The following is a 23,836-nucleotide window of genomic DNA, read 5'->3' as shown; positions in this document are numbered from 1 at the left end:
TCACCTGTATAAAAGACTCCTGTCCACAGACTCAATTAATCAGTCAGACTCTAACCTCTACAACATGGGCAAGACCGACGAGCTTTCTAAGGATGTCAGGGACAAGATCATAATCAAGAGAATATAGTCGGCACTCTGTACAGCTGAGGTGGTGCACGTGGAAAATAATGTTTCTAGGAAAAGCAAATCCCGGCACTCACGTGTTGGTGGTTAATTAGTTTATTCCACAACTCAAAATACGTTTCAGACTGTCCAAGGCTTTTTTCAATTGTCACACACAATTGAAAAAAGCCTTGGACAGGCTGAAACGTATTTTGAGATGTGGAATAAACGAATTAACCACCAACACGTGAGTGCCGGGATTTGCTTTTCCTAGGGACAAGATCATAGACCTGCACAAAGCTGGAATGGGCTGCAAAACCATAAGTAAGATGCTGGGTGAGAAGGAGACAACTGTTGGTGCAATAGTAAGAAAATGGAAGAAATACAAAATGACTGTCAATCGACATCGATCTGGGGCACCATGCAAAATCTCACCTTGTGGGGTATCCTTGATCATGAGGAAGGTGAGAGATCAGCCTAAAACTACACGGGGGAACTTGTTAATGGCCTCAAGGCAGCTGGGACCACAGTTACCAAGAAAACCATTGATAACACATTACGCCTTAACGGTTTAAAATCCTACAGTGCCCGCAAGGCCTCCCTGCTCAAGAAGGCACATGTGCTGGCCCATCTGAAGTTTGCCAATGAACACCTGGATGATTCTGTGAGTTATTGGGAGAAGGTGCTGTGGTCAGATGAAACAAAAATTGAGCTCTTTGGCATTAACTCAACTCGCCATGTTTAGAGGAAGAAGAACTATGTGTACAACCCTAAGAACATCGTCCCAACCGTGAAGCATGGTGGGGGAAACATATTTTGGGGGTGCTTTTCTGCAAAGGGGACAAGACCACTGCACCGTACTGAAGGGAAGATGGATGGGGTCATGTATCGCGAGATTTTGGCCAACAGCCTCCTTCCCTCAGTAAGAGCAATGAAGATGGGTCGTGGCTGGGTCTTCCAGCAAGACAATGACCCAAAACATACAGCCAAGGCAACAAACTAGTGGCTCAAAAAGAAACACAGTAAGGTCATGGAGTGGCCTAGCCAGTCTCCAGACCTTAATCTCATAGAAAACTTATGGAGGGAGTTGAAGCTCCGAGTTGCCAAGCGACAGCCTCAAAATCTTAATGATTTAGAGATGATCTGCAAAGAGGAGTGGACCAAAATTCCATTCCTTCTGACATGTGCGCAAATCTCATCATCAACTACAAACAACATCTGACTGCTGTGCTTGCCAACAAGGGTTTTGACACCAAGTATTAAGTGTTGTTTGCCAGAGGAATCAAATACTTATTTCTCACTGCAAAATGCAAATAAATGTATCCAATTTATACAATGTGATTTTCTTGATTTTTTTTGGGATATTCTATCTCTCAATGTTAAAATTAATCTACCCTTAAAATGATAGACTGTTCATGTCTTTGTCAGTGGGCAAACTTACAAAAACAGCAAGGGATCCAATACTTATTTACCCCACTGTATATTGACTGTCTTACATGTTCTTGCATTAATTTAGGAATCTAAGCTTCAATAATATACATACAGTATATTCATATCAGAAACCTAAACAACAGGTATAAAACATTTCTTCTTTCCTTGAACATCTCTTTCATAAGGATTTTCAAAACTATTAGTTTTTTACAAGATACAAACTTAATTATACATCCGAAATCTACATTGTGCAGCCTATCATCAATAAATCATAGCGAAGCTGGTAATAAAACAATGCAATTCAGGCAGATTCCTGTATAGGGACTGTAAATAGATAATTACCTGATTTTCCCTCCATACTGAGAACACTGTTAGAACTATATAATTTACAGAAGACTTTGTTGCACATCTCACAGAATGATCTTATGATGGATAAACAATCCATTTCAAGAAACAATGCTTTTTATTTTCTGCCTTGTGGGACCAGTTTCAGTAATTTATTATGTATTGTTACAATATAAAATATTTTTTTGTAGTTACCTAAGTACTAATTATATAGGAAAAAAGTAATTCCCCTAAAAAGCCATAATAAGTTTAAACAGCAGGCATAGTAAAACCAATGGTACTATACAGATAACACAGTCATAATGTGCTGCAAAATAAAAAAAAAAAAAGAGGATTTCTATCTGGATTTCTATCTGGATTAGACAGCACAATAAGTAGTCTGCTTCTGCGGTCTATGTAGATATTCAATATTAGATTTAAACATACTTGGATATCTTTTCTTGACATCCTTGATGCTCAATCCTTTTGATAGCGATTCCACATGACTATCTTCGATATCATTATATATTTGTGAGCTCTGATCAGATATGGGTCACATATGACCTCAGTTTTGACCTTAATACTTATACTTTTTTTTTATTTGAATGATCCACTCTCTTTCTAATTGTTATTTATACCATGCACTTTCCTTGTACTGGGCTACATTACCTCGATTTTGGGATATGTATCATAGGTTATAGGGAGGTTGATTTCTTCCATTTTCCTTTACTAGTACTACTACAGGGAGGTTGTTATTTTTCATTCTCTTTTAGGGTATGTGCACACGATGCAGAAATGAAGCAGAAAATTTCTGCATCATTTCTGCATCTCCCTGGCAGAAAAAACGCATGCAGATTGTGCATGCGTTTTTCCTGCAGAATACATGCGGATCCACATGCAGATTGACATGCGTTTCCGCATGCAGATTGACAGGCGCTTTCCAGGCGATTTTAGCATCACCTGGAAAGTGCTTGACAACTAGGTCACACTATATAAATCCATGCAAACAGCATGGACTTATATAGTGTGACCCGAGAGAGTGTATATACTTACCTCTGATGGCCCGCGCTGTCCTGCTTTACAAAGTTCCCGGCTGCCGGCAACTTTGAATTGAAAGACCTGCCGACGTCAGCGTCACGTGACCCGTCACATGACTCTGACGTCACCGCAGGTCCTACAACTCACTGCAAGTGCCGGGAACCAAGCGGGAGCGCTGCGCGGGCCGACAGAAGGTAAGAATACATTTATTTTTTATTTTATTCTTTTTTTACAGCTTTTTTAATGGTACCTGGGTGTGGATGAGACTCTCCTCTCCTCCACACCCGGGTACCATCCGCATATTAGAACGCGCCAATAACGCAAGTACAAATGCTGTCTTGCGGAATTGGCGCGTTCTAATGCAAGTCAATGGCGGCGAAATCGCCGCGTTTCTGCAAAATTAATTGACATGCTGCAGATTTTTGACCGCAGCGTTAACGCTGCGGAAAAATCCGCATCATGGGCACAGCACATGCGGATTTCCATTGGGGAACATTGCTTCCCTTCTACCATGCGTTTTTCATGCGTTTCCGCGGCGTTTACGCAACTGCAAAAACGCCGCGGAAACGCATGAAATACGCATCGTGTGAACTCAGCCTTACTAGTAGGGGTTATTATATTTATTTAGGGCCTACTGCCTCTTGAATGGATTTTTGCATGGTTACCTTGAAATTATATTGCGTACATGATTTTCTATGAGGGGATTTTGTTGTATTTTTTGCCTGTATACATATTATATTTTGGATATCTGCATACTAGATATACAAACACTTGTGTGATTTATTGTTGATCTAATGGGTGTCCATTGTGTATTTATTTTTATCTTTTAAATGTTTTTAAAGAGTGTTTTCTATGGTGTTTCATAATAAAAATATATACCTTTATTGATTATTTAGGTGTGCTCATCGTTTAGGTATTCTCTTTCTTCTTTTTTTTTAACATAGATGATGCACACAATGATATCACACTAGATTAGTGATAAACACAGTGGAGTAACAATAAAGTAATTAAAATACAGTGATGTCACAGTACTGGGATAATTAACACAGTGTTGTCACTGTAGTTAGAAAACAAATAGCAAAGGAAAAGGACATTTTTTAACAAAGTCTACAATCTCTAGAAGTTGAAAACCACTAAAAAAAACTCACAAAGGCATCAAAATATAAATAGCCAAAGGTAACCGAGATATGCCTCAAAATATAATACACTGCTCAAAAAAATAAAGGGAACACTCAAATAACACATCCAAGATCTGAATGAATGAAATATTCTCATTGAATACTTTGTTCTGTACAAAGTTGAATGTGCTGACAACAAAATCACACAAAAATCATCAATGGAAATCAAATTTATTAACCAATGGAGGCCTGGATTTGGAGTCACCCCCAAAACTAAAGTGGAAAGACACACTACAGACTGATCCAACTTTGATGCAATGTCCTTAAAACAAGTCAAAATGAGGCTCAGTATTGTGTGTGGCCTCCACGTGCCTGTATGACCTCCCTACAATGCCTGGGCATGCTCCTGATAAGGTTGCGGATGGTCTCCTGTGGGATCTCCTCCCAGACCTGGACTAAGGCTGTGTGCCCACGATGTGTTTTTTAAGCGTTTCCGCAGTGGCAAAAATGCTACAGAAACGCTTAAAAAACGCATGGTAGAAGGCCTGCCATGTTCCCCAATGATAATCCGCATGTGCTATGCACATGCTGCGGAAATTTCCGCTGCGGATTATCATTGCGGAAAAAAACGCAGCGCTACCAATTATTTTGCGGAAGTGCTGCGCTTTCGCCGCCATTGACTTGCATTAGATCGCATGGATTACGCATCACTGTATATGTAGATGCGCATTCCATGCGTTCTTATGTGCGGATGGTACCCAGGTCTAGAGAAGAGGAGACTCTCCTCTGGACCTGGGTACCATAAAACCTGTAAAAAAAAAGAATAAAATAAAAAATAAATATATACTTACCTTCTGGCGGCCCCCGCTGCACTCATCCTTTCATGCCGGCAGTTCGCGATGGACTGAAGGACCTGCGCTGATGTCATAGTCATGTGACGGGTCACGCGACGCTGACGTCGGCAGGTCCTTCAGGGTACCGCTGCCGGCAAGGGAGAACGGAGTGAAGCAGGACACAGGGGGCCATCAGAGGGTAAGTATTAGGGTTGAGCGAGTATGTTCTGTCCGAGTATACTCGGGCCGAGCTCCGAGTATTTACAGTTGCTCGGTGATAAGGTTAAATCGCTCCCGTGAGCATGATTTGCAACTGTTTGACAGCTTTATTACATGTGAGGAATGTGTAAGAAATAGACATTCCTCCCATGTAATAAAACTGTCAAACAGTTGCAAATCATGCACACGGGAGCGATTTAACCTTATCACCGAGCAGCTGTAAATACTCGGAGCTCGGCCCGAGCGTACTCGGCGAAAGGGTTAATAGAACATACTTGCTCAACACTAATAAGTATATATTTATTTTTTTATTTTTTGACATTCTCTCGGGTCACACTATATAAATCCATGCCTTTTGCATGGATTCATATAGTGTGACCAAGTGGACAAGCACTTTCCAAGTGATGCTAAAATAGCCTGGAAAGCGCTTGTCAACCCGCATGCGGAAATGCAAGTGAAGAACGCTTCACTTCCGCATGTCCCTGGCAGGAAAACGCATGTACAATCCGCATGCGTTTTTTTCTGCCAGGAAAGTGCAGAAACGCTCAGGAAAAAATCCTGAGCATTTCTGCATCGTGGGCACATAGCCTAAAGCATCCGCCAACTCCTGGACAGTGTGTGGCGCACCGTGACGGTGGTGGATGGAGCGAGACATGATGTCCCAGATGTGCTCAATCGGATTCAGGTCTGGGGAATGAGCGGGCCAGTCCATAGCTTCAATGCCTTCATCTTGCAGGAACTGCTGACACACTCCAGCCACATGAAGTCTGGCATTGTCCTGCATTAGGAGGAACCCAGGGCCAACCGCACCAGCATAGGGTTCCACAAGGGGTCTGAGGATCTCCTCTCGGTACTTACTGGCAGTCAGGCTACCATTGGCGAGCACATGGAGGGCTGTGCGGCCCTCCAAAGAAATGCTACCCCACACCATTACTGACCCACTGCCAAACCTGTCATGCTGAAGGATGTTGCAGGCAGCAGATCGCTCTCCACGGCGTATCCAGACTCTGTCACGTCTGTCACATGTGCTCAGTGTGAACCTGCTTTCATCTGTGAAGAGCACATGGTGCCAGTGGCGACTTTGCCAATCCTGGTGTTCTGTGGCAAATGCCAAGCGTCCTGCACGGTGTTGGGCAGTGAGCACAACCCCCATCTGTGGACGTTGGGCCCTCATACCACCCTCATGGAGTCTGTTTCTAACCGTTTGTGCAGACACATGCACATTTGTGGCCTGCTGGAGGTCATTTTGCAGGGCTCTGGCAGTGCTCCTCCTGTTCCTCCTTGCACAAAGGCAGAAGTAGCAGTCCTGCTGCTAGGCTGTTGCCCTCCTACGGCCCCCTCCTGGTGTGCTGGCCTGTCTCCTGGTAGCGCCTCCAGCCTCTGGACACTACGCTGACAGACACAGCAAACCTTCTTGCCACAGCTCGCATTGATGTGCCATCCTGGATGAGCTACACTACCTGAGCAACTTCTGTGGGTTGTAGAGTCCGTCTCATGCTACCACAAGTGTGAAAGCACAACCAACATTCAGAAGTGACCAAAACATCAACCAGAAAGCATTGGTACTGAGATGTGGTCTGTGGTCCCCATGTGAGGCCCTCCCTGAGAAATGGGGTTACTCGGAGCTGGGTCGGTATAGGTGTCGCGGGGGAGGCAGTCGTGGCCTGGACCCGGTCCGTGCCCAGGGCGGTCACATAAAAGAGATAACGGACTTTCAAGGATGAGTGGTATTTCGACTACGCCACCTGCGGTTTCCGGTGATGAGCACCAGCGCTGTGTAGCATCGCCGTCTCTGCCCCCTACCAGGCAGAGACGCCGTCCTTCTCACCTCCCCGCTCCCCGCGCGGCGTCCTCCTGCGCTCCTCTTCCTGCTGCTGCCGGCGCGTGCAGCTTCCCGGGCACTGTGCTTAGGGCGCGCGCGCGCTCCCTCTCTCTTAAAGGGGCCGCGCGCGCCGTCCTAAGGAGTCCCCGACCAATAGCCGAGGGTCCTCCCATATATTAAGCACCTCCTCCAAAATGGAGGTGCCCGAGCAAAAGTTGTTGCACAGTATACTTATCTCTGCTTTTGCCCTCAGGTCCAGTTGCCAGCCTGACTTCTGTTCCAGTCCGCCAGTCTGACTACTCTCCAGCCCGACAGTCTGACTTCCGTTCTACCCGCCAGTCTGTCTATGGGCAAGTCCGCCTGCTTACCAGGAAGCACCTGCCAGTTACCTGCCAGCTACCTGCCGTGCCTGCTAGCCCGCTCACCTGGGAGCACTTGCCTGTTACCTGCCTGTTCCTGCCCGTTACCTGCCTGCTACCTGCCTGTTACCTGATAGCTTACCTGGAGGCTCCTGCGGTCACTTGCAGTGACCACCCGCCTGATAACCTATAGACTTCGGCCTGCTTGGCCGTCACTTGCCGTAGCCTACCTGGAGGCTCCTGCTGTCACTTGCCGTGACCACCTATCTGTTACCTAGAGACTTCAACCTGCTCTGCCATCACGTGCCGTGACCACACGTCAACTATCCAGAGACTTCTGCCTGTCTGTTGTGTCCATCCGCTATACCGGTCAGTCCCAGTCTGCTGACCCGTGGGAGCCACCTGCTCTCTTACAAGGTCATCCCCAGAGTAGCACCTGGTCCCTCTACTCGGTCCCTCCCTGGTCACGGAGTCATTAGCCGCCGTACGACCAGGGTCGGTCTCAGTTGATACTTAGTCACGCCCCTCTGGGTCTCTCCTTGCACCGCGGCACAGAGGTTCAACCACCCGGATCCGTAACACTCTGCTTCAGTCCACTGAGGCCGGTGTTACGGGCAGCTAAGGTGGGACGGCTCCCCGCAGGCGGAGCAGGCCTCAGGGCAGTGTGAGGAGGAATAGGGGGTGCAGTGCCGCGCAGGAAATAACAGGCTGAGGCGATGTGTGAAGTCATCCAGGGTTTTTACTCACTTTCAGATGAACTTTAGCCACAAAGCTTTCCTCTGCTACACACGGCGTACTGCGGCCACCGGGAAGGGGGTTCAGCACTTTCCAGGTAGATCGGGAGCACCTGTCGAGACCCCTCTGGTGTGTTCCTCTCCTTGGTGAGTTCTCCCACTAAGTCTTCTCCTGACTGTGTGTGGTTAGAACGTGGTGTAAGGCCGGGTCCCACTGGATAAACGCAGTATGAGAGATACAGGTGGTGTAGGCCGCTCCATCCGTATCCCCCTGGGATCCACTAAGCCTCCGGGCTTTTCTGACTTAGACGTGAAGTAACAAAGTCAGATATCGGGGGCCGGTCACCCCTCTTGCAGCAGGAATCCCTCTGGCTAGGGCAGAATAAAGAGTACAGGTGGCGACTCCGCTCCGTCGGTATCCCCTGGGATCCTTTTGCCTATGGAGCCTATCTCCTCTGCTCCCCTCCAGGCCTTCTTAGGTCAGGACCTTGACCGGGTAGAGACAGTGGTTAACTCTGACCCGCTCCTCGTCTCAAGGCCAGAGAACGAGGACCGTGTATCTTCAATCAGCTGCGGGCTTTTGCTGGACTCTGGCAGAAGACCACAGTCACAGACGAAAACCACAATCACAGACGAAGATCACAATCAAAGACCTTGAACTTAAGATGGCCGTAGATTAAATATGAATCAATAAGTGTTTCCTAAAAGTGTGTCCTCCACCCTCACCCACTACATGGTTCACCCTATCTTTGGTTCCCCCCATCTCCTCTATCCTGGGACGGGGCAGCTCCCTGGTGCATTTAGGCCCCCTACTGGACAGGAGTGGTGTAGTGTTGAGTGGTGAAGTGGGGTCCTGAGAAATGCTCCATCCTTACCTGGAAGAGGAGATACCACACCTCAACTGAGGTGCAGTACCCCTGTGGCGACTGAATCCTCAGGGGCGCCACACCCACCTGCAGAACCACTCCTTTATTGAGGGTGTCTTGATAATTGCCAATAATTTCCATCTATTGTCTATTCCATTTGCACAACAGCATGTGAAATTGATTGTCAAACAATGTTGCTTCCTAAGTGACAGTTTGATTTCACAGAAGTTTGATTTACTTGGAGTTATATTCTGTTGTTTAAGTGTTCCCTTCATCTTTTTGAGCAGTGTATATAGACCAACAACAGGAAAATGAAGCACAAAAATATCTCAAAAGGCATAAATATATTTTATTGAAATATAGTAAAATACAAAGGTTAGCATATAAGACAATAGACTGATGGCAAAATGCACAAATATACTGTATGCCCACAATAAATTAAGCAAAAATAAAAAGTCATAATAGAAGCATAGTGGAAAACATAAAGCAGTAGTAAGATGCAATTTATGCAAGCATATATATATGTGTATAAGTATCCACAAAGTATTGGAGTATGGATAGAGTATGCAGGAAGACTAGAGTGGAGTATACAATATACTAATGTAAAGCGTCCATAGGATATAAGTAGTGTAGAGGTTAACACTCTCTGGTAGCTGCATGGAACATGAAGCCACAAGGTTTTTATCTCAAAAACGGAATAATGTTTAATTCCACTGGTTACACAGTATCAAAAACAAAACCAAAAACATGTATTGTTCAGGCGCTAACTAAACAATACAGACTCTGGCTACTCAGACACGGCTGAGCTAGTCTCAGTTAGGTCACACAAAACAATTGTCATCAATAGCAACCACTGATACTTGCAGTTTGGTGCACTCGGCCTGTGCAGCTTCTCCTCAGAGAGATTTTGGCTTGTCTCTCTCCAGCTCCTACACAACCCACTCTGCTCAGCTTCCCCCAGCTGACTGACCAGTGAACACATGGCCTGGTTCTAGTCATAGCTATCCAGGTGCACCTAATCAATACCTGAAGTGCTAGGATTAAAGCCATGCCTACCTGACTTTCCTACAGTAGATATAGCTATACATTGCATCCAAAGAAAAATGGAAAGATCACTGTATTAAATGGGTTCATGGTAGTAATCCCTATAGTATCACTCACATGTAAAGCAGAGTAATAGATGTGCATCCTCTCGCCCTTTGTTCCACAACCTCTTTTTCATAGAGACCTTGTCTTATATTAAAATATAAAGTTTAGCATATATGTCAAGAAAATAAATTTATTTTACAGGTATTTAACTCGATGGGCATTGAGTGAGGCCATGTAAAGGGGTTGTCTACTACCTGGATTTGTCATGTGAGGATTCCATCGTGGACAGACAGCACAGAATCAGGAGTGCAGGGAAAGAAGATTGTGAATGAAGCAACAGAAAAATTAGTCCTGATCAACAGACAGGTGGAGGAATAATATCTAGGGATGCCAGAAGTACCATAAGAGTGAAAGTGCATAAACCTAAACAAGGGGGAGAAGTACGGACACTTACCAAGGAGGAATGACAGAACGATGCTGCTTAAAGGTGCAGTGTAAGCCTACAAAGTCGATTTAAATAGACCACGTGGCACAGAAGTGATGCAGCAAGGTGGGTGTGGCAACTTGCAGGGGATGTGGGGCATGGAGGAGGATGAGAAGCAAGACAGAAGTGTAGCAGATGAGTAGAAAAAGGTGTAAGATATGCAAAGTATGATCATATGAAGGTAAAAGATCGCAAGATAACGATACAAGAAGAGAAATGGGGATAGAAAAATAAGAATATAGTTAAAAAGTAAAAAATTAAATATAAGAAAGTTAGGAAAATAAACAAAAATAAAAATTAAAAGAAAAAATTTATAATGAATAAATTAAACTTCATAGTGGCAATATAAATCCAAACTGAGACACAGTAGAATGAATAGAAAAAGTGGAGGTAGGAGTGGATAGGGGCAGATCACAACTGCAGAGGGTAGTGACTGCAGTTAAGTGGTGAAGGGTGAAGTTTGCCCAGCAACCAACGGAGACAGTTGGTGATTGGTCCAGTTAAAGGGGGAGGCGTTTGGGCCAGAGAAAAGCAATGTTTTTTCTTTTTCCAGTCAGTCAGTCAGAGATGTAGTTATAGGGATAACTGAAAGGAGCAGAGAAGTTCAGGGCCAGAAGGCTGAAGGTCGATAGTGATGCAGCAAGAGGCAGAGAAACAGAGAAGCAGCACTATAGAAAAAGGAGCGGTCAACTGCAAGGAGACTTCCCTAAACGTCCCTATAGGAAGCAGAACCAGGTTCTGGAAAGATGCGATACCGGGTGGATCATAACTGGGGAACAAAGAGTTAGGAGTTAAAGGGGTATTGAAGAAGGCTGAAACTGTGTCTGTTGTACCCCAATGTCCTATAACTGAGACCAAAACTGAACTGAACGTTTACAGTGAAAAATGTTTTTGTTAAGAAAGAATCAAGAGTCTGAGCCTGACTGTGTGCCTGCCTCTGAGAAAGGGACAGAGTATTAGATGAGGCCCTCAATGGAAAAAGTAAATGTTATCTACTACACAGGGCCCACATGAAGAATAGGACTTTATCTTTTATTTGTGAAGCCAGGGTGTGGGAGGGGAAAAGCAGTCCCTTGCCACAACTACCACCCTGTGCCTCTCAAACATCCATACTGCTCATCCATCCATGCTGCTCATCCATCTATCCAGCCATCCATGCTGCTCATCCATCCATCCAGCCATCCATGCTGCTCATCCATCCACCCACAAACACTCCTATTCACCCCTTTCCCCCACTCCCCTGCAGCGCATCGTCTGAGTCAATTAATTTTCCTGATGGGCCACATGAGAGACCGTGACTGTTGTGGAGGGTCGAACCAATAGGCTGAAATTAATTCTGTTCAATAATAATATCAATACATTAATGATAATTATTATATTATTAATAATATTAGTATTAATTGTATGACTTAATATTGAGCAGAATTAAGTATGCTGACATCCCCCTATATACCGTTTGAACCCTAATATAGCCCCTTCTATATATCGTATGAGCCTCCCCCACAGTCCCCTTATATACTGTCAGAGCCCTCACATAGCCTCCCCATATACAGCATGAGCCCCACAAAGCCTTCCCATATACAGCATGAGCCCCACACAGCCTCCCCATGTCCAGCATGAGAGCCCCACAGCCTCCCCATGTCCAGCATGCGAGCCCCACAGCCTCCCCATGTCCAGCATGAGAGTCCCACAGCCTCCCCATGTCCAGCATGAGAGCCCCACAGCCTCCCCATGTCCAGCATGAGAACCCTACAGCTTCCCCATGTCCAGCATGAGAAACCCACAGCCTCCCCATGTCCAGCATGAAACCCCCATAGCCTCGATATATCCAGCATTACAGCCCCACAGCCTCCCCATGTCCAGGTTGAGACCCCCATAGCCTCCCCATGTCCAGCATGAGACCCCCATAGCCTCCACATGTCCAGGATGAGAGCCTTATAGCCTCCCCCTGTGTCATGGGTGTATCAAGTGTGACAGACAGTCGCCCTGGATCCGGCTGTAGAAGGTCACTGCGCTTGGCATTGCAGATGCCTTCTTGATCCTCTCATCTCTGTGGTGTAGTGATATCCTTCCTTTAGGGCTCAGTAGTGACCTCCAGCTTCTGCTGCCAAATGACACACCCTTGCTTGGTAGTTAAAAACTCTCTGTTTCTGTAGATAGCCGCCGGTAATAGTTTTATGTTCCTCTGTCCAGGCTTGGAGTACTAGTAGTCGGCTAGTTTCTTCTTGGGTTCCCTTGGAGGACAGTTGGTGTTATCTCTCTGGTGTCTGCTCAAGCTAAATGTATCCCCTTTGTTTGTTTCCTTGTTGTCTTTAGTTATAGTGGGGCCTGACTAGTGACTAGGATTAGGTTTCCTGCTTGGCGATAGGTGCGGAACCTCTTTAGGGACGATAGGGTAGTCAGGGTGATATTAGAACTGCCTAGGGGTCTCCACTTCCCCCTCTTCCCGTCATTGTACACTTGTTCCTTCCCTCAACTTGCGTGACACCATGTCCAGGATGAGACCCCCCATAGCCTCCCATGTCCAGGATGAGAGTCTTATAGCCTCCCCACGTCCAGGATGAGACCCCCATAGCCTCCCCATATGCAGGATGAGACTCACATAGCCTCCCCATATCCAGGATGAGATCTCATAGCCTCCCCATGCCCAGGATGAGCCCCCCATAGCCCCCACATGTCCAGGATGAGAACCCCATATCCTCCCCATGTACAGGATGAGAGCCTTATAGCTTCCCTATGTCCAGGATGAGACCCCCATAGCCTTCCCATGTCCAGGATGAGAGCCTTATAGCTTCCCTATGTCCAGGATGAGACCCCCATAGCCTCCCCATATCCAGGATGAGACTCTCATAGCCTCCCCATGTCCAAGATGAAAGCCTTATAGCCTCCCCATATCCAGGATGAGATCTCATAGCCTCCCCATGTCCAGGATGAGAGCCTTATAGCCTCCCCATTTTAATTTGGAAAAAATAAAAATAAATTAATTAATTAACTAAAGTACAAAAAAAACATGAAAAAATATTTTACCATAAATGTTTTTATGTAAAAACAAAAGTAAGCAAAATAAATGCAAATAACTTGTATTCCCACATCCAGACTGACCTGAGCTATAAAACAATCACCTTATTTAAAGGAAATCTGTCACTAGCTTTTTGAAATGTAATCTGAGAGGAGCATAATGTGGGGCAGATATCCTGATTCCAACGATGTGTCACTTACTAGTCTGCTGGCAAAAGTGATAACTACAAAGCTTAGTTAACAGAAAATTTAAATTTTGGGTCCATTGCTAGGAAATTCCCCGGATCTCTATCCAATTGACAACCTATGGTTATCCTTTAAATGCAGATGGACAAACAAAATCACAGAAATTGTGATAAACTTCAAGTTCAAGTACAGATTAGACAAGAATGACTTGCCATCAGTCAGGGTATCCTGTCCTGATAATAAAGCCAGGCTATTGAAATACATGTTTATGTTCATTACACATTCTTATGTATTGAATTTTGTTTGTTTGGTAACAGCACCATCTGCTGACCATTTAATGTAAACGTTTTAGTTTCAGTTTGCAATGTATTTTGGGAGTTTCTGAGGCATTCTGGGAATATTGCAATGCATTGTGGGCTTGATATTATGACACTGCAGAAATACCAGCAGCCAGTTCCTGCATTCTCTTTAAGAGGTATCAGACCACTCATCTCCTGTCTTATGCTCCTCAAACAGCCTGTCCTAAGCATAGTTGGTAAGTTACTATCTATGTGTTAGTATGCAGTGTAAGAGGTATAATGCACATTGGAAGTATGTTGATGTATTAAATAGGTGTCATCAGTTTGTATTACCTCATGTTACACTGTATTGCAGATTACCTGTATCTATGTATTGTACAGTATATGTTCTGAATACCTTGTTATTACATCCTATAGTTTCACCCTTTCCTGTCAAATCTACAATCAATAAAAGAAGGTTACAAGTTCACAGCCTCTTTTTCTTAAAGAAGACAGGGGGTTTAGCTATATGTCTCACTGCACACCGTGCTATCGTGTGAGGACAGAATACAGGGTTTGGCCAAGATACTGGTATCCAGCATGCCAGGGCAAACTGCAGAAGTCTTGAAAAATAAGGGTAAACACTGTAGACATTGAGGAGCCGATTCATAAGAGTGTTTAGGCCAGCTTTCTAGCATAAAATACTTTGAATGCAAAGTTACACATGATTTTTGAGACTTTTGCCATGTTCACGAGATGGCCAGCTCTGCCAAAGTGAATGGAGTATGGGAGAGATTGGGTTGGGTGACGCCTGCCAAATTTGTCAAAAGTTATAAGACTTTAGTGCATAACTCACGCCAGAAATGTTCTTCTGGTCTTTGACTGGAGTAGCATTTCTGGAGAGAGGAAAGGCAGATAAGCACACCACTAAGAAGATGCACTAAATTCATTAAAGGGGCATTCCCATCTCCTAGATCCTATCCAATAGTGCAGGGTATTGCAAAAACATAGGTATCCAAGGTTATGACCACTAGCAATTAACTAACTGTCACAATATGAGTGGTCATAACCATGGATGTCTAAGCTACTGCAATGCCTGCACATGGGGTAAGTGACATAACGAATCAGAAGAACTATACTACATTTCTAATTGGAGGTATTTTCTAATATTATTATTATCACACTTACTACATATTGGGATAGGATCTTGCAGATAGAAATACCTTTTTAAGCGCCATGTGCCTATTAATGAATTTTTAGGATTGCTACTTCCTGTAGGTGGCACTAGAGTTCTAGTCCTCTTCCTCTCTGAAGAGACAATTTTCATAGTAAAGAATTTGGCACATATTACCTTATCACACCCCTTCATTAAGATTAGTATGTACAGCGCATACACAGGAAATGTGTCATCTTTAACTTTAGGCTTCTTAGAGATTATTTAACCTCTTTACAACCGAGGGTGGTTTGCACGTTAATGAACGGGCCAATTTTTACAATTCTGACCACTGTCACTTTATGAAGTAATTACTCTGGAATGCTTCAACGGATCCCGCTGATTCTGAGATTCTTTTTTTGTGACATATTGTACTTCATGATTGTGGTAAAATTTCTTCGTTATCACTTGCGTTTATTTGTGTAAAAAACTGAAAGTTGGCGAAAATTTTGCTATTTTCAAACTTTGAATTTTTATGCCCTTAAATCAGAGAGATATGTCACACAAAATAGTTAATAAGTAACATTTCCCAATTGTCTACTTTACATCAGCACAATTTTGGAACTAACATTTTTTGGGTTAGGGATCTACAAGGGCTAAAAGTTGACCAGCAATTTCTCATTTTTACAACAAAATTTACAAAACCATTTTTTTTAGGGTCCACATCACATTTGAAGTCACTTTGAGGGGCCTTTATGACAGAAAATACCCATAAGTGACAACAATCTAAAAACTGCACCCATCAAGGTGCTCAAAACCACATCCAAGAAGTTTATTAACCCTTCACGTGCTTCACACCAATTAATTGAACTAGAAAGGGAAAAATTAACATATAACTGTTTTTCACTAAAATTTTATTTTAGACCCCAATTTTTTTATTTTCACAAAGGTACCAGGAGAAATTGGACCCCAAAAGTTGTTGAGCAAATTCTCCTGAGTATGCCGATACCTCATATGTGGGGGATAGCCATTGTTTGGGCGCACGGCAGGGCTCGGAAAGGAAGGAGCACCACCAATTGACGTTTTCAATGCAAAACTTGCTGGAATTGACAGCGGACCCCATGTCGCGTTTGGAGAGCCCCTGATGTTCCTAAACAGTGGAAACCCCCCCCCACAAGTGATCCCATTTTGGAAACTAGACCCCTTAAGGAACTTATTTAAATGTGTGGTGAGCACTTTGAACCCCCAAGTGTTTTGCAAAAGTTTATGACGTAGAGCCGTGAAAAAAAAAATCATTTTTTTTCCACAAAAACAATATTTTTGCCGCAATATTTTTATTTTCACGAGGGTACCAGGAGAAATTGGACCCCAAAAGTTGTTGTGCAATTTCTGCTGAGTACGCCAATGCCTCATATGTGGGGGAAAGCCATTGTTTGGGCGCACGGCAGGGCTCGGAAGTGAAGGAGCACCAATTGACGTTTTCAATGCAAAACTCGCTGATATTGACAGCGGACCCCATGTCGCGTTTGGAGAGCCCCTGATGGGCCTAAACAGTGGAAACCCACCACAAGTGATCCCATTTTGGAAACTAGACCCTTAGGGAACTTATTTAAATGTGTGGTGAGCACTTTGAACCCCCAAATGTTTTGCAAAAGTTTATGACGTAGAGCTGTGAAAAAAATATATATTTTTTTTCCACAAAAACGATATTTTTGCCGCAATATTTTTATTTTCACGAGGGTACCAGAAGAAATTGGACCCCAAAAGTTGTTGTGCAATTTCTTCTGAGTACTCTGATACCTCATATGTGGGGGAAAGCCATTGTTTGGGCGCACGGCAGGGCTCGGAAGGGAAGGAGCGCCGATTGACGTTTTCAATGCAAAACTTGCTGGAATTGACCGCTTAAGGAACTTATTTAGATGTGTGGTGAGCACTTTGAACCCCCAGAAAATTATAATGTTGACTTGTGAAAATAAAAAAAAAACATTTTTTTTCCACAAAAATGTTAAAAAAAATATTTTCACAAGGGTAACAGGGGAAAGTGGACCTCAAAATCTGTTGTCCAATTTCTCCTGAGTATGCTGATACCTCATGTGTTGGAGAAAACTACTGTTTGGGTGCATGTCAGGGCTCGGAATGGGAGGAGTGACGCTTTGGAATGCAGACTTTGATGGAATTGTCTGTGGGCGTCATGCCACGTTCTCAGAGCCCCTGATGGGCCTAAACAGTGGAAATGCCCAACAAGTGCCCCATTTTTGGAAACTAGACCCCCAATGAATTTATCTAGGTGTGTGGTGAACACTTTGAACCCCCAGGTGCCTCACAGAAAATTATAATGTTGACTTGTGAAAATAAAAAAAAAACATTTTTTCCACAAAAATGTTAAAAAAAATATTTTCACAAGGGTAACAGGGGAAAGTGGATCTCAAAATCTGTTGTCCAATTTCTCCTCAGTACGCTGATACCCCATGTGTTGGAGAAAACTACTGTTTGGGCGCACGGCAGGGCTCAGAAGGGAAGGAGTGACTCTTTGGAATGCAGACTTTGATGGAACTGCTACCTGATTTGTGAAGTTTATAATGTAGCGTTATACATCAGTTGTGTAGGACAACCTGACGAATACTACACAACTGACGGATGACAACCTGATGAACACGACGTCAGTTGTGTAGTGTTCATCAGGTTGTCATACGTCAGAAATTAATTTGGAATATGGAAGTATGGTATTTTTTGAATCATTCTTTCATGCACTGGCCAGGTTTGTTAATTAAAGAGGTGGTCCGAAGGCCAAAGAAATTCTACTCCTAAATCCCTATCTATTTAGAGATGTAATTACATCTATACATTTGCAGTGTGTCTTCAGCAAAATGGCACCGGACAGCGCTGTATGGGCACGCGCGTACTCCGGCGCCGCACTTTTCCTCCGGCAGAATGGGACACAGCGCTGGAGCACAGGGAGGAAAGGTGAGTATAAGTGGGTTTTTTTTTTGTATGTGTGCAGCGTGAAAGGGATGAGGGGTGCCATACATACCAGAATTGGGGGGTGAGAGGGTCACACATACCAGAATTGGGGGGTGAGGGGGCCACACATACCATGATTGGGGGGTGAGGGGGCCACACATACCATGATTGGGGTGTGAGGGGGCCATACATACCAGGATTGGGGGGTGAGGGGGGCCATGGATATCAGAACTTGGGGGTGAGGGGGGCCATGCATACCAGGATTGGGGAGTGAGGGGGGCCACGCATACCAGGATTGGAGGGTGAGGGGGCCACACATACCAGGATTGGGGGATGAGGGGGCCACACATACCAGGATTGGGGGATGAGGGGTACCATACATACCAGGATTGAGGGGTGAGGGGTACCATGCATATCAGGATTGGGGGTGAGGGGACCATGCATACCAGGATTGGGGGATGAGGGGCACCATACATATCAGGATTGCAGGGTGAGGGGACCATGCATACCAGGCTAGGGGGTGAGGGGACCATGCATACCGGGATTGGGGATGAGGGGTGTCATGCATACCAGCATTGAGGATGAGGGGTACCATGCATACCAGAATAGGGATGCGGGGTACCATGCATACCAGGATGAGGGATGGGGTGCCATATATACCCGGATGAGGGGTACCATACATACCTGTATAGGGATGAGGGGTACCATACATACCAGAATAGGGATGAGGGGTGCCTTGCATTCCAGGATGACAGATGGAGTGCCATGCATACCAGGATTGGGGAATGAGGAAAGCCATACATACCAGAATTGGGATGAGGGGTGCCATGTTTACCAGGATGAGGGGTACCATACATACCAGAAAAGGGATGAGGGGTACCATGCATACCAGGATAGGGATGAGGAGGCCATATATACCAGAATTGGGATGAGGGATTGGGTGCCATGTATATCAAGATGAGGGGTGCCATACATACCAGAATAGGGATGAGGGGACCATGCATACTAGCATTTGGGGGTGAGGGGACCATGCATACCAGGATTGGGGGGTGGGCGGTACCATGCATACCAGGATTGGGGAGTGAGGGGACCATGCATACCAGGATTGGGGGTGAAGGGACCATGCATACCAGGATTGGGGATGAGGGGTGCCATACATACCAGGATTGGGTTATGAGGGGTACCATGCATACCAGCATTGGGGATGAGGGGTACCATGCATAGCAGAATAGGGATGAGGGGTACCATGCATACCAGAATACGTATGAGGGGTACCATGCATACCAGGATAAGGGATGGGGTGCCATGCATACCAGGATAAGGGATGGGGTGCCATTCATACCAGGATTGGGGGAAGAGGAGTGTCATGCATACCAGGATTGGGGATGAGGGAGCCATGCATACCAGGATTGGGGGATGAGGAGGCCATACATACCAGAATTGGGATGAGAGGTGCCATGTATACCAGGATGAGGGGTACCATACATACCAGAATATGGATGCGGGGTACCATGAATACCAGGATGAGGAATGGGGTGCCATGTATACCAGGATGAGGGGTACCATACATACCAGGATAGGCATGAGGGGTACCATACATACCAGAATAGGGATGAGGGATGACGGATGGGGTGCCATGCATACCAGGATTGGGGAATGAGAAGGCCATACATACCAGGATTGGGGGATGAGGGGTGCCATACATACCAGAATTGGGATGAGGGGTGCCATGTATACCAGGATGAGGGATGAGGTGCCATGTATACCAGGATGAGGGGTACCATACATACCAGAATAGGGATGAGGGGTACCGTGCATACCAGGATGAGGGATTGGGTACCATACATACCAGGATTGGGGGATCTGGGGTGCCATACATACCAGGATGAGAGATGGGGTGCCATGCATACCAGGATTGGATCTGAGGGGCAATGCATACAAGGATTGGGATGATTGGTACCATGCATACCAGGATTGGGATGAGGGGGTGCCATGCATACCAGGATTGGGGATAAGGTGTGCCATGCATACCAGGATTGGGGATGAGGGGTGTCATGCATACCAGGATTGGGGATGAGGGGTGTCATGCATACCAGGATTGGGGATGAGGGGTGTCATGCATACCAGGATTGGGGATGAGGGGTGCCATGCATACCAGGATTGGGGATGAGGGGTGCCATGCCTACCAGGATTGGGGATGAGGGGTGCCATGCATACCAGGATTGGGGATGGGGCCATACATACCAGGATTGGGGATGAGGGATGCCATGCATACCAGGATTGGAGATGAGGTGTGCCATGCATACCAGGATAGGGATGAGGGGTACCATGCATACCAGGATAGGGATGTGGGGGTACCATGCATACCAGGATAAGGGATGGGGTGCCATGCATACCAGGATAGGGATGAGGGGTGCCATCCATACCAGGATGAGGGGTACCATACTACATACCAGGATAGGGATGAGGGATGGGGTACCATACATATCAGGATGGGGGTGAGGGGCCCATGCATGCCAGGATAAGGCTGAGGGGGCCATGCATACCAGCATTGGGTATGAGGGAGCCATGCATACCAGGATGAGGGATGAGGGGCACCATGCATGTCTGGATTGGGATGAGGGGTGCCATGCATACCAGGATTGGGGGTGAGAGGTGCCATGTATACCAGGATTGCGGATGAAGGGTGTCATGCATACCAGGATGGGGATAAGGGGTGCGATGCATACAAGGATTGGGCATGAGGGGTGCCATGCATACCAGGATTGGGGATAAGGGGGCCATGCATACCAGGATTGGGGATGAGGGCTGCCATGCATACCAGGATTGGGGATGCGGGGTGCCATGCATGCCAGGATTGGAGATGAGGGGTGCCATGCATACCAGGATTGGGGATGGGGAGTGCCATGCATACCAGGATTGGGGATGAGAGGTGCTATGCATACCAGGATTGGGGATGAGGGGTACCATGCATACCAGGATTGGGGATGAGGGGTGCCATGCATACCAGGATTGGGGATGAGGGGTGCCATGCATAGTAGGATTGGGGATGAGGGGTGCCATGCATACCAGGATTGGGGATGAGGAGTGCCATGCATACCAGGATTGGGGATGAGAGGTGCTATGCATACCAGGATTGGGGATGAGGGGTACCATGCATACCAGGATTGGGGATGAGGGGTGCAATGCATACCAGGATTGGGGATGAGGGGTGTCATGCATACCAGGATTGGGGATGAGGGGTTCCATGCATAGTAGGATTGGGGATGAGGGGTGCCATGCATACCAGTATTGGGGATGAGGGGTGCCATGCATACCAGGATTGGGGATGAGGGGTGCCATGCCTACCAGGACTGGGGATGAGGGGTGCCATGCCTACCAGGATTGGGGATGAGGGGAACCATGCATACCAGGATTGGGGATGAGGGACCATGCATACCAGGATTGGGGATGAGCGGTGCCATACATACCAGGATTGGGGATGAGGAATGCCATGCATACCTGGATTGGGGATGAGGTGTGCCATGCATACCAGGATTGGGGATGAGGGGGCCATGCATACCAGGATGGGGATGAGGGGTACCATGCATACCAGGATAGGGATGTGGGGGTGCCATGCATACCAGAATTCGGATGAGGGGCCATGCATACCATGATAGGGATGTGGGGGTATCATGCATACCAGGATAAGGGATGGGGTGCCATGCATACCAGGATAGGGATGAGGGGTACCATCCATACCAGGATGAGGGGTACCATACTACATACCAGGATAGGGATGAGGGATGGGGTACCATACATATCAGGATGGGGGTGAGGTGCCCATGCATACCAGGATAAGGCTGAGGGGGCCATGCATACCAGCATTGGGTATGAGGGAGCCATGCATACCAGGATGAGGGATGAGGGGCACCATGCATGTCTGGATTGGGATGAGGGGTGCCATGCATACCAGGATTGGGGGTGAGGGGTGGCATGCATACTTGGATGGGGATGAGGGGTGCCATGCATACCAGAATAGGGATGAGGGGTGGCATGCATACCAGGATGGGGATGAGGGGTGCCATGCATACCAGGATAGGGATGAGGGGTGCCATGCATACCAGGATAGGGATGGGGGCAGCACAAATACCAGGATGGGGGGCAGCACATACCAGCATGGGAGACCATATACCAATAAAAATGCTCGCCACCCGGGCATAGAACGGGTTCAATAGCTAGTATATATGTATATATGTATATGGAAATATATATACAGTATATATATATGTTGCATGTTAGCCCATGCATGCAAGTATATACATATCTATATACATTACAGACCAAAAGTTTGGACACACCTTCTCATTTAAAGATTTTTCTGTATTTTCATGACTATGAAAATTGTACATTCACACTGAAGGCATCAAAACTATGAATTAACACGTGGAATTATATACTTAACAAAAAAGTGTGAAACAACTGAAAATATGTCTTATATTCTAGGTTCTTCAAAGTAGCCACCTTTTGCTTTGATGACTGCTTTGCACACTCTTGGCATTCTCTTGATGAGTTTCAAGAGGTAGTCACCGGAAATGGTCTTCCAACAATCTTGAAGGAGTTCACAGAGATGCTTAGCACTTGTTGGCCCTTTTGCCTTCACTCTGTGGTCCAGCTCACCCCAAACCATCTCAATTGGGTTCAGGTCTGGTGACTGTGGAGGCCAAGTCATCTGGCGTAGCACCCCATCACTCTCCTTCTTGATCAAATAGCCCTTACACAGCCTGGAGGTGTGTTTGGGGTCATTGTCCTGTTGAAAAATAAATGATGGTCCAACTAAACACAAACCGGATGAGATAGCATGCCGCTGCAAGATGCTGTTGTAGCCATACTGGTTCAGTATGCTTTCATTTTTGAATAAATCCCCAACAGTGTCACCAGCAAAGCACCATCTCACCTCCTCCTCCATGCTTCACGGTGGGAACCAGGCATGTAGAGTCCATCCGTTCACGTTTTCTGCGTCGCACAAAGACACGGTAGTTGGAACCAAAGATCTCAAATTTGGACTCATCAGACCAAAGCACAGATTTCCACTGGTCTAATGTCCATTCCTTGTGTTCTTTAGCCCAAACAAGTCTCTTCTGCTTGTTGCCTGTCCTTAGCAGTGGTTTACTAGCAGTTATTTTACCATGAAGGCCTGCTGCACAAAGTCTCCTCTTAACAGTTGTTGTAGAGATGTGTCTGCTGCTAGAACTCTGTGCGGCATTGACCTGGTCTCTAATCTGAGCTGCTGTTAACCTGCGATTTCTGAGGCTGGTGACTCAGATAAACTTATCCTCAGAAGCAGAGGTGACTCTTGGTCTTTCTTTCCTAGGGCGGTCCTCATGTGAGCCAGTTTATTTGTAGCGCTTGATGGTTTTTGCAACTGCACTTGGGGACACTTTCAAAGTTTGCCCAATTTTTCGGACTGACTGACCTTCATTTCTTAAAGTAATGATGGCCACTCGTTTTTCTTTACTTAGCTGTTTTTTTCTTGCCATAATACAAATTCTAACAGTCTATTCAGTAGGACTATCAGCTGTGTATCCACCTGACTTCTGCACAACACAAATGATGCTCCGAACTCCATTTATAGGGCAAGAAATCCCACTTATTAAACCTGACAGGGCACACCTGTGAAGTGAAAACCATTTCCGGTGACTACTTCTTGAAGCTCATCAAGAGAATGCCAAGAGTGTGCAAAGCTCATCAAAGCAAAAGGTGGCTACTTTGAAGAACCTAGAATATAAGACATATTTTCAGTTGTTTCACACTTTTTTGTTAAGTATATAATTCCACATGT

At 45.8% G+C, this 23,836-nt stretch overlaps 1 long non-coding RNA gene across 1 annotated transcript in view; it reads left to right on the top strand.

Annotated features, from left to right (window-relative positions):
• LOC141172008 (uncharacterized) overlaps nt 1-12,288 on the top strand; it is a 140,178-nt gene extending 127,890 nt beyond the window's left edge. The window contains exon 3 of the long non-coding RNA XR_012252404.1: nt 10,137-12,288. This is a non-coding gene — a long non-coding RNA (uncharacterized lncRNA). The remainder of the gene's footprint in view (nt 1-10,136) is intronic.
• Nucleotides 12,289-23,836: the final 11,548 nt, after the last annotated feature.

The sequence above is a fragment of the Phyllobates terribilis genome, unplaced genomic scaffold, assembly GCF_046119375.1.
Source record: "Phyllobates terribilis strain yellow unplaced genomic scaffold, ASM4611937v1 Scaffold_1__5_contigs__length_1240528914, whole genome shotgun sequence".
Classification (NCBI taxonomy): Eukaryota; Metazoa; Chordata; class Amphibia; order Anura; family Dendrobatidae; genus Phyllobates; species Phyllobates terribilis.
This window is presented reverse-complemented; position numbering and strand designations above follow the sequence as displayed.